The 16,824-nt window shown below is 40.8% G+C and overlaps 1 pseudogene; it reads left to right on the forward strand.

Annotated features, from left to right (window-relative positions):
- The first annotated feature begins 1,169 nt into the window (after positions 1-1,169).
- On the forward strand, positions 1,170-16,505 carry LOC149221025 (putative sugar phosphate/phosphate translocator At1g12500 pseudogene; annotated as a pseudogene).
- Positions 16,506-16,824: the final 319 nt, after the last annotated feature.

A 16,824-nucleotide genomic window follows, 5' to 3' on the forward strand; every position in this document is an offset into this window, starting at 1 on the left:
CACTGTGACGAATATTGTGTCAATATGAAGATCAACTATGGTCAACCATGGTCCAATGTCACTTTGTGGCAATGATTCCTTCGATTTGAAAATCAATCATGATCAACCATGGTCCATGTCACACTATGACAAGGATTGTCTTAATATGAAAATAATCATGGTCAACCATGGTCTAACGTCACATTGTGATAAGGATTGTCTCAATATGAAAATAAACCATGGTCAACCATGTTTATTTTAGGGTTTATAATATTTATCTTAATGTTTATATACCTTGGATTTACAATATTAGTCCCTTGGGTTTAATATTATTCAAACATGGTACACCATGTTTTATAAAATCAACCATGGTCAACCATGGAAAACCATGGTAAATCATGGCCAACCATGTTTTATAGAACCAAACATGGTCAATCATTGTCAACCATGTTCCAACATTGCATTGTGACAAAGATTGTCTCGATATGAAAATCGACCATGGTCAACCATGGTCCAATGTCGTATTGTCATAAATATTGTCTTGATATGAAAATCAACCATGGTCAACCATGGTCCAACATCACATTGTGATAAGAATTGTCTCAATATGTAAATCAACCATGGTTAACCATCTTTATTTTAGTGTTTATAATATTTATCTTAGGATTTATATACCTTGGGTTTATAATATTAGTCCCTTGCACTTAATATTATTCCCTTGGGGTTTTAGTATTATTCCCTTGGGTTTATAATGTCAATCCCTTGGGTTTATAATATGAATTTTGGTCAACCATGGTCCAACGTCACATTGTGACAAATATTGTCTCGATATGAAAATCAATCATGGTCTACCATGGTCCAACATCGCATTGTGACAATGATTGTCTCAAATGAAAATCAACCATGGTCAATCATGGTCAACCATGTTTTATAGAATCAGACATGGTCAACCGTGTTTTATAAAATGAATTATGGTTAACCATGGTTAATCATGGCAAACCATGGTCCAACGTCACATTGTGACAAAGATTGTCTCAATTTGAAAATCAATCATTGTTTCAACCATGGTCCAATATCGCATTATGACAAAAATTGTCTCAATATGATAATCATGGTCAACCATGGTCAATCATGGTCAGCCTTGGTCAATCACTTTCAACTGTGTTTTCTAAAGTCAAACATGGTCAACCATGGTCAATCATGGTCAGGTTTGCTAAACCATGGTCAACCATGTTTTCTAAAGTCAAACATGGTCATTCATAGTCAATTATGGTCAACCATTGTCGAACATTGCATTGTGACAAAGATTGTCTTGATATGAAAATAAACCATGGTTAAGCATGGTCAACCATGGCCTAACATTGCATTGTGACAAGGATTGTCTCTATGTGAAAAATAACCATGGTCAACCATTTTATTTTAGTGTTTACAATATTTATCTTAGAGTTTATATACCTTGGATTTATAATATTAGTCCCTTGGGTTTAATATTATTCCCTTGGGTTGATAATCTCTTAGGGTTTTAGTATTAATCCCTTGGGTTTATAATATCAATCCCTTGGCCAACCATGGTCAAATGTCGCATTGAGACAAATATTGTCTCAATATTCATATCAAGTGTTCATATTCCTAGGGTTTAATATTATTCCCTTAGGTTTATAGTCCCTTGGGTTTTTAGTATTAATTATTGAGGTTTATTATTCCCTTGGGTTTATAATATCAATCATGGTCAACTATGGTCAACCATGGTCTATCATGGTCAACTATTGTCTACCATGTTTTATAAATTCAATCATGGTCAACCATGGTCCAACGTCGCACTGTGACAAATATTGCCTCACAATGAGAATCAACCATGGTCAACATGTTTATTTTACAGTTTATTATATTTATGTTATGGTTTATATACCCTGGGTTTATTATTTTCTTGGGTTTATAATATCAATACCTTGGGTTTATTGATCTAAGGGTTCATATTCTTAGGGTTTAATATTATTCCCTTAAGTTTATAGACCATTGTGTATTTAGTAGTAATCCATAGAGTTTATTATTCCCTTGGGTTTATAATATCAATCATGGTCAACTATGATCTACCATGGTCAACAATGGTCAATCGTGGTCATCCATGGTTAACCATTATCTACCATGTTTTATAAATTCAATAATGGTCAACGATGGTCCAACATTTCACTGTGACAAATATTGTCTCAAGATGAGAATCAATTATGGTCAACCATGGTCCAATGTCGCTTTGTGACGATGATTCTTTTGATTTGAAAATCAATCATGATCAACCATGGTCCAACGTGACACTGTGACAAGGATTGTCTTAATATGAAAATAACCATGGTCAACCATGGGCTAACGTCACATTATGACAAGGATTGTCTCAATATGAAAATCAATCATGGTCAACCATGTTTATTTTAGTTTTTATAATATTTATCTTAGATTTTATATACCTTGGCTTTCTAATATTAGTCCCTTGGGTTTAATATTATTCAACCATGGTCAACCATGTTTCATAAAATCAACCATGGTAAACCATGGACAACCATGGTGTTAATGGGAAAAGTGTCTATTCAGAACGACCCTATCCCATTGAGGTGTGACAGTGACCTCAGAAACAAACAGGGAAAACTACTCTTGTATTATCCTTTACCAACTATAAACGAAGAGGAATAGGATGAACCAACCTGTGTCTTGCACTAGTCCTTTGATCCAATCTCTCTCCTCTTTGACAGCTTCCAGCTACCTGCTCCCTTACTTGCCCAGCTTCACCAAGTTCCTGTAAGATCACAGAAGAAAGAAACTACACAAAGACATGGATTTATGTTCATAAATAGCTTAGGATCAGATTTAAGCTAAACATACAAATATAACAAACATCAATGATATACAAGCATGTAGGAGAAACTCAAATAGTTTTATTGATAAAACAAGAAGGTCCAGGAGGAGTTACAACCGATGATTCCTGATCCAGCATCAACCTCCCAACATAGAATCCCCTCTTCACCTCCAACAAAGCATAAAGCACCCAATACTCTGATATCTATCTCAAAACCAACACCAATTCTCTGCAATGTACAAAATTCCAGCCTTCGGATCTCTTGGTGAGGGATCCATATATAGATGTATGCAAAGAGGATGAGTCAGCTCATGAATTGATTAGTGGCTTCTCTCTGTCAGTTCTTGCTTCCACTTGGAGACTGAGAGCCTCTTACTCATCACTGGTCGAATTCAGTGAGGCAAGTGTCATTGGGGAAGATTCTGGAAGCTTCCATTGTCTCTCCACCTCGTGGAATGACTCTGCCACTTGTCATTTCCCGCTCAACGCACCTTGGTAGTGCATTTAGGTGCGTTGCAACGCACCTAGCTAGTGTATTTGGGTGCTTTGCAACGCAGCTAGCTAGTGGAGCAGCTGAAATGATCCTGATTTGACTAGTTCTGAGCAGTTTCTGGTGGAGAACTTCTGGGAGAAGCTGTAATTTGTTGACCTTGTTTCTTTAGGAGTTGGAACAACAATTTTAGGGACTTAGGATCCCTTGGTTTATGGACATTTCATGCTTAGAGCTGTAAGGCACAAAAATGTCTATAACAGTTGCCCCCTAAAGTATGAGGTTGTTTATCGGGTGAAATGCTTTATTAGGAGGATCCGAAGTTCTTTCAATGCTGGGAGGAGACCTGTAATAAGATACAATACAATACATTATCTTCATACTGTTTTCATGATCTAGCTGAGGCAGGCATTCCCATGCTCAGCTTTATAAATTCATTTTCATGTACATAGGACAGACAATCGTCTGATGGTAGACTGATGATTCTGATGGAGTCATCATCCTTTTGGTAGGATGATTATCTGTGCTGCAATGCTGTACATTTCAATGTCTTTATTTTTCCTGAATATATATCGCAGCCCGGATGGATGAAACTAGATCCGGGGTCTTCAATCTCGTCCGATCTTCACTCGAAGTACAAGTCGATCCATGTGAGAAATGTTTTGAAGTCGAACATGGAAAGACATCGCTTGATTACCAGTCAATGATGTAAACTGTTAACAAGCGCGAGAGGAATCACCGATAATGATAATGACCCTCAAGGTACTGCAGTACAATTCACGTGGTGTGAATAAAGGACTTGGCGTCGAACACCACGCAAAATCTTTCGGTCGAAGGTCATTGATGTATACCTGTCGCCGGAAGTGAGAAACTTGCCATTGAGGCATGCAAGTTTCAAAGTACTGAATGGGGTGTTCCTAGATCAACTTCTTGGATAATGAGCTGATGTCGACAAGAAGCGATCCGTCAAAGGAGGGCCTTAATGAATCCCACATCAATGACACGGAACGGAGCAAATGATTTTGATGGAGGTGAAAACGATCTGATGATATATGGTTCAGGGTGGCGGTCATGAAAGAATGAAGTATAATGTATGGTAGTGGATGGGACACGGGTGACTTCTCTGGATGACTTCTCTTGAACATGTCGGCGACACTTCTGTGGTGGATTGGTAGCATTTACCCCAAATGTGGATGGTATGGCGTGACCATGGTGATGTGACCGGTGAATGAAACAACCCAACCCGACTCAGACACGGAGTGGAAGTGTCATGTTCAAGAGCGAGTTGCTACCAATAAAGTTTCTTTGAGTTTTCTTCCCAATTTTTCCCCAGTCATTGCTGACCAGTACCTCTTTATTTTTGTCAAGCTTGAGTAGGATAACATATGCTTGTTCTATAATTTGCCCTTCGGGCAAACCCATCGCTATGTTTTAACGAGCCTAGCGATAGTGAAACTCGTTCTCGCCTAAAGACAAGTTTGTCGCTATTAATATTTTTAACGAGTCTAACGACAAAGATAACTCAGTCCTTTTCATTTTTAGAGAGTCTGAAAAGGTATGTAAAGGTAACTCCGAAGTTCCTTTTTTATCATCTAATCCCTTAAGTCCGAAAAAGTATAAAACAATACAGAAGGGATGAGTTTTCGATAGTTTTAACGAGCCGAAAAAAACAAGCGCTCGATCTTTTTGTGCAATAATCCCTCAGGTCCAAAAAGATTAAAATCTAGAGGAGGGATAGCACTTCCTGTCGCTTTAACGATCTGGAAGGCCAAAACTCGGCAATCTTTTCATATTTTACGAGTCAGTTGAAAAGAGCTTAAAGAAGACTCGTCTTTTGAGGAACGAGTGATAAAATGGGTAGCAGCTGATTCCAGGTAAGGTTTGGAATTTTCCAATCACGGCAGTGTCACAAGGATGGCTAGTGAAATCACTCTTCGCAGCTGTTCCTCAAAATGGGTAAACAATCAAATGGAGGTGAATGATCGGCCAATGGAAAAGTGGAGGTGACGGTGCAAACACAACCAAGGGTTTAATGGCTGAAGTACTACATTCACGGTGGTTATTTACCGGGGGTTAGTTCATTTTTTAACGAGCTTAAACGCAGGTGGAAACATTTGCTCGGTCTTATGTTTATTTTTTAACGAGCTTGAACTATGCGCTAAAACTGCTCGATTAATCCAGTCATATGATAAGAATGTCTCATATAAAAATGGCAACTTTTAGATTTTTGCCCCATATCCTTTCTTAATGCAAGTTAGGAAACGACTAATCCAAAAAATGGATAAATAATCGCTCTTTGCTTGCACGCCAAAAGGTTTGCATGCCCCCAGGTATAAAACAGAGTTTCAAAGTTACCCCTCAATTTGCAGACAAAACATTTGTTTCATCGAGAGAGGCCTATCTCTTACAGGTTACCCAAAGATTGTTCTATTCGCACAGCAAATAAAACACTTCTTCAGCGATGTCTACCGAGATAAACAAAGGTGAGCGACGATGCCCGCCAACTCACATAACTTTGACAAGAGAATCTTATTCTAGAATAACCCCTCTTCCAATCACGGACGGGGTACAGACTAGTCATATTCTCCCGCGGAAACCTACTCTATACCTGAAGTTTTCCTGCCGAAGCAGACCAGGATGCATGCCCCCTGGGTTTCAGTCATATCCCTCCGAATTACTCGCGCTCATCGGGAGGACGGACTGGGGATTGAGACATTTCTTGCGTGAAGAGACCATTCAGGGACGGTATATGACTATTTGCTATGCGTGATCCGGGAAATGAAAGCTGGTCCACAAGCTTGACCACTCTTCCTTTGTGCGGAAAACACATTACTCTAAAGAGTGAGGAGACAATGGCTCCCATGCAATAAATATAGTCTCATCCAAGGAGTAGGTTATAATCCAAGGGTCCTTGAACGACCATGACGTTCATGCGAACTGTCTTCCCTCTCAATGTTATGGGCACATCGGGAAGGATCCCTAAAGGTCGACTGGTTCCTTTATCAAAGCCTGTCAGATTTCTCATTTCAGGCAACAGCGATGGCGAACCAAGCGCTTTCCAAGCAATAGAGGAAAGGATACTCACAGAAGCCCCCTCATCTATGATGGTACCAGCCATGACCATTCTATATATTTGAACGATAATTCGGAATGGTATGCTTGCTGGCAAACGGGGTCTGCCTAGTTGATTCCAGTCGAAGGATACAACTAGGTTGCTTGGAGGTGGGACCGATTAGACAGCCGGGTATGGCTCTGACGAACTTCCTTCCTGCGATAAAGGAATGGGTGGATTGCCCCCATGTTCGTTGGAGTCTGTGTTGATGAAGAGAATTTGGACGGTGTCATCCTTGTTCTCTTCAGTGACTGTATCATCCGAAGATAAAACCTCTAAAGGCAAGACCGGGTCAACTGCCGCCTCGACCTTTTGACTTTCGTCTGGTATGGATTCAGTTGGTTTATCTTCAATGACAGGCGCTTCAGCCGACCACCTGAGCGGGCCAGCTGGGTTCTCAGCTAGTGACGGACTCGGCAAAAGTTTTTTATATCCAGGAGGAAGTCGTAACGGTGAAACTGGACGATCATCCAAAACTCTTTTAGCCTCGTTTAAGAAGGGACAATGGTGGAGGACATGGTCGCCTTCACACAGTTTACAAGGAAATCTAACTTTCCCTTTTCGTCCTGGGGTTTCACTTTCACTAGTTGACGGTGTGCTTTCAACATGATCTCCAGAGGTTGATGACACCGGATTGTGCAAACGAGGAGACCAGTCCCTTAGTATCCGGGGGATGCAAGGACAATCTCTGTGAAAGTGGTATCCTCTGCAAATGACACATGGCGATTTAGGCCTGGTCGGTGCTGTGTGTGGATTTTAGTTAGACGACACTCGTTTTCCCCCATTTGCCTTTGGCTCCTTCTTCTTTTTCCCTTTCTTCTTCTTTTCCTTCTTCTCCTTAGGAACTTGGCTTTTAGCTTTACCAGTCCCGTCAAGCGAAGAGGAAGGAGGAGAGGAAGAATTAGAGGAAGTAGAAGGCTGGTGGGTAACTCTGGACTCGTCTAATTGCTGATTCTATTGTTCAGGAACAATGGTGTTCTGAACGACATTGGTTGAGAAGAGCCATACTGGCAAGCTAATTGTCAGTCCTGGAAGCGACAATGTGGCCATATGGGGCGCACCAACATCTCCCCAAGAGGAGAAGGGACTAGGATTTCCACCAAGGGGAATTCCTTGGTTGGTAGGCTCCATTTTCTCAACCCAAAGATCAACATAGGAAAAGGGGATGAATATTTCGTTTAAAATAAATTTTAACACGCTTTGACACAACTTGTTTTTTCAGTTTTAAAGAGTCGAGAAAAAACAAAAGATGACTCTAGTCTCCTTCGATTTTTAATGAGCCTGAAGTGACAAGTGCTCAGATGGACCTTTTCCGTTAAGGAGTCTGAAAAGGAACGAAAGGGACTGCTCTGGAGGTCTAGGTAGAGGGAGTACCAAACCAATCGCAAAACTGCAGAATACTTTTTACGGTACGACAGTCAATCTTCCCGAATGCTGTGTTCGGTGCATTGCGATCAGTAGGGCGGCCGACACGGCTTCCTATGGATAAAGGTTTTATGACTATAGGGGTCTCCCAATATATACTCGACGGTACGTGGGAGCACAAGTCCGTACTGGCACTTATCGTTTCAACGTGGAGGAATCACCCAACCATCAGTGAGGACAATAGTTACCAGGCTTTACGACGCCGGAATACATCTCTAGCCTAGACCTCTAAATGTTGTGCGTTAAGTTACAAAGCGTTGTTAAGTTCATTGAATTTATTTTAGGTTGATCTTTCTTATGAAGTTTGCCTTTCGGGTTCACCACGAGATGTAGATGTAATTCCTAAAATGCAATCTAAAGATGATAAGCAAGCTTTTATCTCTTTTCAGCAATGAAAATCCTAGCTACAAGGGGAAAAGAAAGACACAATCTTTTCTCAAAGAGCAAAGAGCACACTGTAAATGCACTTTTCCTAAATCAAGCCAAACAGACTGTCAATATGCAAATTCACATATGCATGTATTTGTTTTTCACTTTCTTAATATTGATGCCTAAAAAGAAAGTTGTTGTAGAAATTTGAATTCGTTTTCAAGTGAAAAACACAAACAAGCTTCTTTTTGAAATCAAAAGGTAGAGATGATTACGACACTTTATGATTTTGAAATAAACACTTGTTTCGACACTAGAAATTCACAAATTCAAGCCAAAGGCAAAAGTAAAAGCATAATCAACTGTCAACAGCAAATAAACTTTTTCCTAAGATCAAAATCGACACTTACGACAGATCTAAATCAAAGGACGACAGTATGACTATTCTACTTTTGCAATGGGAAACTGTAAATGACGCAACAAACATACAAAAACAAATACAGTTTCTTTTATACAACTGAGGAGGAATTAAGGCAAAGATAAGGGGCTTTTAAACAAACACACACACTAATCACAGGCTGCAAAAATCAGAGGCAAAACTAGAAAAAATGAGCAAAGAACCTCAGCTGCACAGGGCTAAGCTGATCAATGTACTTGGTACATAGAGAAACTGGATTGCAACGCAGGTTGCCCTCTTAGGAACTGTGCTGAAATGCAGGAACTCTTCACAGCACCTGCGCTGGGGCAGAAACGAGAATTCTATCCGGGTTCTAGGTCACGGTTTGCAGTTTAATCTATGGTTTTTGGCCGAGTAAAAGCAATAAGTAATGCACAATCAGAGGGTAGATTTAAAGGAGGTTTAAGAGCTATCACAAAGGGTAATCAGATCATTTATGAATCAGCTGTTCAAATCATAAACAGATCCAGTGAATGGATTGAAGCAGCAGATGTCTACTTTGCATTTGTTAATGGCAAATGCAGTTCGATTCGCTACTTCTAAGTTTATGAAACAAACAACAAGAGAAACACAAACAAACTAACTAGACACGATCCCCAGCGGAGTCGCCATTTTGTTAACGGGAAAAGTGTCTATTCAGAACGACCCTATCCCACTGAGGTGTGACAGTGACCTCAGAAACAAACAGGGAAAACTACTCTTGTATTCTCCTTTACGAACTATAAACGAAGAGGAATAGGATGAACCAACCTGTGTCTTGCGCTAGTCCTTTGATCCAATCTCTCTCCTCTTTGACAGCTTCCAGCTACCTGCTCCCTTACTTGCCCAGCTTCACCAAGTTCCTGTAAGATCACAGAAGAAAGAAACTACACAAAGACATGGATTTATGTTCATAAATAGCTTAGGATCAGATTTAAGCTAAACATACAAATATAACAAACATCAATGATATACAAGCATGTAGGAGAAACTCAAATAGTTTTATTGATAAAACAAGAAGGTCCAGGAGGAGTTACAACTGATGATTCCTGATCCAGCTAATGAGCCCCAAAAATGGACAATTATTTGGGCTCATTCAACCTCCTAATTTGACTTAATCCACCATTCTCATTAGTTTATTGCATGTTTTTTATTATATTTATGTTAATAGAGTGAATTTGGTTAGTCATTATGCCAACAAGTCTAATGGGTGCTTTGTGTAGCCTTTTTGGTCAACTTGGAGACAAAATTGAAGGTCTTAATGAGCACTTGGCAGCCAAATTCGTGGGAGAACAAGCTAGAGGATTTGTAGGAAGGTGTCCCCTTCATTTATGGGCCCTTACCTTGAATTCTCCACCATCAGCTCGGAGTTCAAGGGCCACCAAATCAATCAGCACAAGGGCAGCCAAGCAAGTCAAGTAGGACTGCTGTTAACTCCAAGTTTTGGGTAGCTGAGTCCCTAAAGTTTAGGAGGATTGTTGGGTCCTCAAATTGTATAAATAAGAAGGCTTAGGGCCTCATTTGGGTTAGCCAGTGTAGCCAGTGGATGTTAGCTAGTTAGCCAGTAGATAGTAGCTAGTAGTTAGTCATTTCATAGCCTTGTTGTAGTCATTTTGTAATTCGATTTGTATGCAATAGATTAGCTTTGCTTTCAGCTCATTCTCAAGCTCTCCTTGTGGACAGTTTTGATGTAACTCTTCATTCTTGATTAATAAAGATGAATTCAGCTTTGCACCAGCTCTAAATCTCTCTTGGGAGGCTATAGCTCTTGGGGTTGGGCCCATCTCAAGCGCCCAGTACCTCCCCTGTTTATCTTTATGTGTGTTTGCTGCGTTCTTAAAATAAAATCTGCTCTTTAGATCTTGCTTTGTTATTTTGGTTGTTTTTGTTGGTTAAAGTAGCTTTTTATGTTTGGGAATCAATTGGTAGGAGTTTGTCATGCATTTAGATCTTTCGGAATGTTCTTGCTCACGTGATGTACATGGTTCTCTTTCCAAACGAGGCTGCTGTTTATTCATTTCATTGACAGTTAGATTAAGTTAGCTAGGACTTAGTTTGTTTGCAAGAATTCATTGATTCGGTTGAATGTGCATTGTGCAGGGCATCTCTATCACTCACTCACATGGTCAAGCTTCATCAGAGCCATCTGATTCATCCCATATCTAGGCTTCACACCCATCCTCTTGCCCACGTAACCCTACCTTCTTCTCCATTGTTGTCTCAACTACCTTAAAGCCAAATCAGCCTTCCACATATCATCTCACGACTCCATCCATCAGTTCCTGGGTCACTTCAGACCCCCATCCTACCTCCATAACCATCCATGCATCTTCCATCAATCACCCATCCTCAAAAATCCCATTTCGAAACATCCTGTAGAAGAATTACAGAACTTCCTGTAGAAACCCCTGCAGACTTCCTGTAGAAGTTCATAAACACGGTTGCATGGCATCCAGACTTTGTGAAACTCTCAGAAAGAATGTTAGGGATCCCTTAGACCCTCTCTGTACCATCCCAACCTTTCCCAAAGCATTTCATCCCTTGATCCATCCCTGCACAGTGGAAAACTAGTTAGAAGCACATGCATGATAATTCTAATAACTTAATCAAAAATACAAAAAGATGTTTTCTTCAGATAGTGATAACTTAGACACATGCATTTTACCTTCCTAGAAGTAATGGCATCTCTTTTCGTAGTTTGCATTCTCTCCTTTGCATCAGTAGGACTAGCTGGTAGAATTAGGGTTTGCTAGGGTTTGTGTTTCTTTTTGGCTTTCAGTTTCTTTCCGCAAGTAGATTAGCTTCCTTTGAGTTAGCTTTCATCCATCAGTTAAAAAGCTTCTTCTAAGAGCTCATAGAAGTTGGCTTGAGCCCCTAGCGGACTTGTGCCAGCTGACCAAGTGACAGCTGCGGCAAGAGCTAGTACTTGTGCATACAACACCGTCGCTTCCAAGTTTGTTACGAACTACCAGGTTGATAAAATTAGAGAAGGAAGCTCCAGGAGTTGTAGCATTATTGCTACAATACTGGAGCCCACCATCTTTTTGGCGCCGTCGCCGAGGAAGCGTCAGAGTATTGGTGATTGTCTCTTTTCTTCTATTTTCCACTACAATCTTCTACTAAGTAGTTTATTTCATTTCCATTATGCAATTTCGTTTATGCAAAAGTAGATTAGCCTTTCCTGCTTTCATAGATTAGCATTTCAATTCCGCAATTTCATTTCTGCAAGCGTAGATTAGCATTTCAATTTTGCAAGCGTAGACTAGCATTTCATTCCTGCAATTTCATTTGAGCAAAATAGATTAGTCCTTTCCTGCTTTCATTTCAATTCCGCATTTTCATTTTAGTAAGATAGTTAGTTGCAGTTCAATCTATTTCAGTTTTGCAGGTAGAAGTAGAAAAAAGCAAAAATCAACCAAAAAGATTTCATTTCATGCCTTGTAGGAGTAGAGATAAGTTAGAAAAATGATTGCACAACACCCCCACTGCTTCACACAGCCAACATTCTCTCTTCTTCGATGGCTGTGATTAAAGAACCCTTAGATGGACAACAAGACATATTTGAAGAACCTCAAGGGGAGAAGAAGAAGAAAACATTCCTCTGGAGCAAATGGCTACAAGCAGAAATGTTGGGAGCAGTCCCTTGTCCAAAGACGAATTTGAGGATCAGATAGAAGATTTCAAGAGTGATATGAGGCAGTTTCTTGCCATGCAATTGGATACCCTGTGGATCCAAAAGAAGCAAGAGGAAGCCAAGAGGGCTTTGGTCATCTTTTGTCCCAAGTGCACTAGAAAGCATCCTAGGAACGAATGTCCATTGTACTCCATAGAAGTGTGTTTTGTATGTGAAGAATACCATCCCACAGATCAGTGCCCTTCCTTACCCAGAATCAAAGCTGCATATCAGAGAGCCAAAGGAACCACTGAATCACTCTATTATATGAACCAAAGGAGGCCGCATGGACCTAGAGCTTACCAGCAGGAACTACAAGGGACACCCGAGACCTATTATGACCCTTATCAAGCCACCTTCATGCCTTCTTGGGGTCCCCCTGCTCATCCTTCCTGGTTCACACCTCCTCCTTATTCCTTCACAGATCCATATTATGCCCAACCAACTTCTCATTCGTTTCACTCTTATGCTCAGCCACAGCCTCAGTGAAATGCACCTTATCAGGAGTGGAGGCCCTAGTACAACTCTCATCCCGCTCATTTTCCTCCACCACCTGCTCATCCACAACCATCGCCTCCTCCTCCACCAAGGCAACCCCAAATGCCTACCCAACCACAATGCCATCCATCTCCATCTCAATTTCACACCTCCACTCAACTACCCATACCATTTCCAAAGCCATACATTGGAGTAGCTCAACCCAATTGCAAAGCTGAGGCACAACATGTGCAAATGACTCCTTTTGAGCTCAATGATGTTCACCAAAGCTCAGGAAGAGTGTTGCAAAAGAGAGAATCTATTGACAACATTGAAGGACCAAAGGAAAAAGAAGGTTCCAAAGAGGAGATCAAAGAACCATGGGCTGCACTTGATGAAGAGAAGAGATCTAAATCAGAGATCGAGAGAGTTCCCTCATGGTTATCATCAAATCCTCCATGTACTCAAGAGAAAGATCAACAAAAAGAGGAAGATCAGAAGGTCATGATAGAAGGTGACATGAAGAATGATCCAAATCAGCGAGACAACCAAGGATATCAAAGCTATATTGAGATATGGTTTCAGAAGGTCACTAAGTTGCAGCGGTACTTTCTTCCTCAGCTTTGTTTGATCCCTTCAACGCCAGATCATTTGGTCTCTGAGATCTGGATAGTTGTCCAAGCATGCATTTCGAGCCTTCACATCATTTTTTCTCTAATCTCGATGTGCACATGGCTCCATTGGAAGTATTCTTATACTTGAAAATGATTTTTTTTTTCAAGTAGGGTAGGGTAGAAAAAAAAAAAAAGAGAGAGAAAAAAATGAAAATAAGAGAAAAATAAAAATCTAAGGTGAAAACCTCCTTGGAGGCACCTTAGATTGGCTCATTGATTGAAAACCTCCATGAGGCGGTCAATGGGTTGGAAAAAAGAGAAAATAAAAATGGAATAAGATCCCTAGGTGAAAACCTTCCTTGGAGGCGCCCAGGGCAGGCAATTAGGGTGAAAACCTCCATGAGGCGCCCTAGTTGTTTTTCAAAAAAAAAAAGAGAAAAATAAAAGAAAAATAAAACTAATCTCCATTGGCTAATTGCAGGTTGCAAGAAGGACGTTTCATGACAGGAGGAGCACTCAAATCAAGGTTAAAGGAATCTTTCTTGTGCCTTCTACAGAAAGCTCTGTATTTCTACAGGAAACATCCTGTAGAACCTTTGGACGAACCAAATTCGAATTCAAAATGGAATCTGATGGTGGGAATCTGTTGATTAGACCTGCAAGCACTTGTGTGGCCATCCCTTGCCTTTCTCCATCATTTTTTACACCTCATTGTGCTTCTCATTGTGCTTCTACAGGAACTTCCTGTAGAAATTGTGGGAAACTAGACATGGATTTCAAAAAGTGGTTTGGCGAACATGGTAGCTTCCTCAAGGGTTCAGAAGTCCTCATGCAATCTTCCAACTCCTCCTCCATCATCTCCATACCTGCATCACAGCCCAAGCTCAGTTTTTCCTTCCATGCAAACATTCGCAAAAAGCATTGAGGCAAAAATCCATAGAACAAAATTTGTTTTTGCCATAACTTGAAAACCATGCATCCATTTGACAAACCGTTTTATGGGGAATTGTACAAGGGTGATAACAACATGCTTGAGCAGTTTCAGCCAATTTCGGTGCACGGTTTCCAAGAAATCAGCCTCCATCACCATCAGCCATTTTTGCATTTTCTCCATAACCGTGCATCTGTTTCAAAACTTGTTTCATGGGGATATGCATATGAGTGATGGTAACCTACCCAAGTAGTTTCAGCCGATTCCGATGCACGGTTTCCTAGAAATCGATCTCTGAAATCGTCAGCCATTTTCCATTTTTCTCGAAATCCGTGCATCCATTGATCACGATTTTGCTATGGGAGATGCATCATGATGATAGAAACATGCTCAGAAAGTTTCAGATCGATCCGCTTTACCGTTTGGGAGAAATGGCGAAAACAAGTTCTGGTTCTGTGACATTGTAGCAACAGCAGCTTGAACGTGCAGATCTGAACGTGGAAACAAATGCATGCAGCTTAGATCTGGTCAGAGGACACCTGCACAAGGAAAAGCAATCAAAAATCATCAGCCAAGCCCTCATGCAACCAAAGGATCCAAGCATGCAGCAGTAGAACATGAGCATGCAGCAGCAAAAAGCTTCACAAGCAGCTGTTTGACTTCAGGTACGTGACTAAACCTTGTTCATCTATTGCATGAATCTAGTCTAAGCATTGCATGAATGAATGGAATGGTGAAATTAAGCCATGAATGTAGCAAGACACCCAGTTCTCTAGCACTCACGAGAAAGTCACGCAGCATGCGTGGATCGTCATTCACGTGGAAGTTGAGAAACACAGGCAATGGAAGATTTGTTGAACTTCAGTGCACAGGGCATCAATTGATTAACAAATAGAAGAAGACATGCAGTTCATGATAGCACAGCAGTTCATATGGGCCAGCACACATTTTTGCCACCTCACTCCACCAAAAATCACGCAGAATTAATGAGCGCTCAGCCGAAATTCATAAACTGTTAGTCAACTTGCACTTGCATCATGTTAAACTGAAGTATACATCCTCTGCTCCACAATCAGCTTAACCTATCATCCTTCGCTGATTTTTTTGGCCTGTTCAAAATTCTTCCGCATACCAAGATCGTGCAGAGGCTTATAATAACGAGACATCCACATCTGTTTTGGGTCCATCTGAGTCCTACACAGTATAGACAAGTACCCAGACGATGCTCAGGTCTGGAAACCAATTGGGTCTTCCGAATATTGATCAAATCTGATTTTTCAAGCCCTCTTCAGCTATGGCCGAAACACAAACATGGACGAGGCGGGGCAGTAATCCAAATTCTCGTGTCCCAGACTATTACAACAGCTCTCATTATTGCAGCTTGGTGCTCTTCCAATATTGGTGTGCTATTGATTAACAAATGCCTACTTAGTTTTTTTGGATGCAGATACCCAATATTCCTCACAATGTTGCACATGTGTGCCTGTTCATTTTATGGTTTTCTGGCAATTTCATGGTTAGAGATTGTACCAATGCAGTTCATCGTCACCAAGAGACAGTTTCTTGAGATATTGGCACCGAGCTTCATTTTCTCCTTCTCGGTTGTTTGTGGCAATATTTCTCTGCGCTATTTGCCAGTCTCCTTCAATCAAGCTATTGGGGCAACAACTCCCTTCTTCACAGCAATATTTTGCATTTATAATAACATGTAAGAGGGAGTATTCTGTGGTTTATATGGCCTTGGTGGCTGTGGTATTCGGCATTGTTATTGCAAGCAACAGTGAGCCATTATTCCACCTTTTTGGCTTTTTGGTTTGCCTAGGATCAACTGCTGCCAGAGCATTGAAATCAGTTGTTCAGGGGCTCCTGCTTACCTCTGAGGCAGAGAAGCTTCACTCTATGAATTTGCTCATGTACATGGCACCAATTGCTGCGCTGTTATTGCTTCCTATTACTCTTTTTGTGGAGGGTAATGTATTAGCTATTGCTATTGAAAAAGCCAGAGAAAACACCTTTATCATATTCTTGTTGCTTGGAAACATGACCATGGCTTATCTTGTGAATTTAACCAACTTCCTTGTTACAAAACATACGAGTGCCCTCACGTTGCAGGTTTTAGGAAATGCCAAGGCCACCATTTCTTCCATATGATTGCATATACTTGCACACTCATAACAAGGCTGAGAATTCACTAGGAAAAGCAGCAGGCAGCAGAAGTTAGCAGACTGTTTCTACAGGGAGACAGAGGATTGTTTCTACAGGAAGCCAGCGAACTGTTTCTACAAGAAGTTTGAAAAGAGGGAAGCCAAAGGAGAAATCGGCTGAGATTTTAGCCAAGGAGGCCACCAGGGCCATCAAAGATGAGGAGAGAGATTGGTTGCTCAGAGGATGAGCAACACTTTCAGTAGGGGGGTGATGATGAGCCCCAAAAATGGACAATTATTTGGGCTCATTCAACCTCATAATTTGA

Source organism: Pinus tabuliformis, chromosome Q (genome assembly GCF_031772625.1).
Source record: "Pinus tabuliformis cultivar Carrire ecotype Pingquan chromosome Q, CPIR1, whole genome shotgun sequence".
NCBI lineage: Eukaryota > Viridiplantae > Streptophyta > Pinopsida > Pinales > Pinaceae > Pinus > Pinus tabuliformis.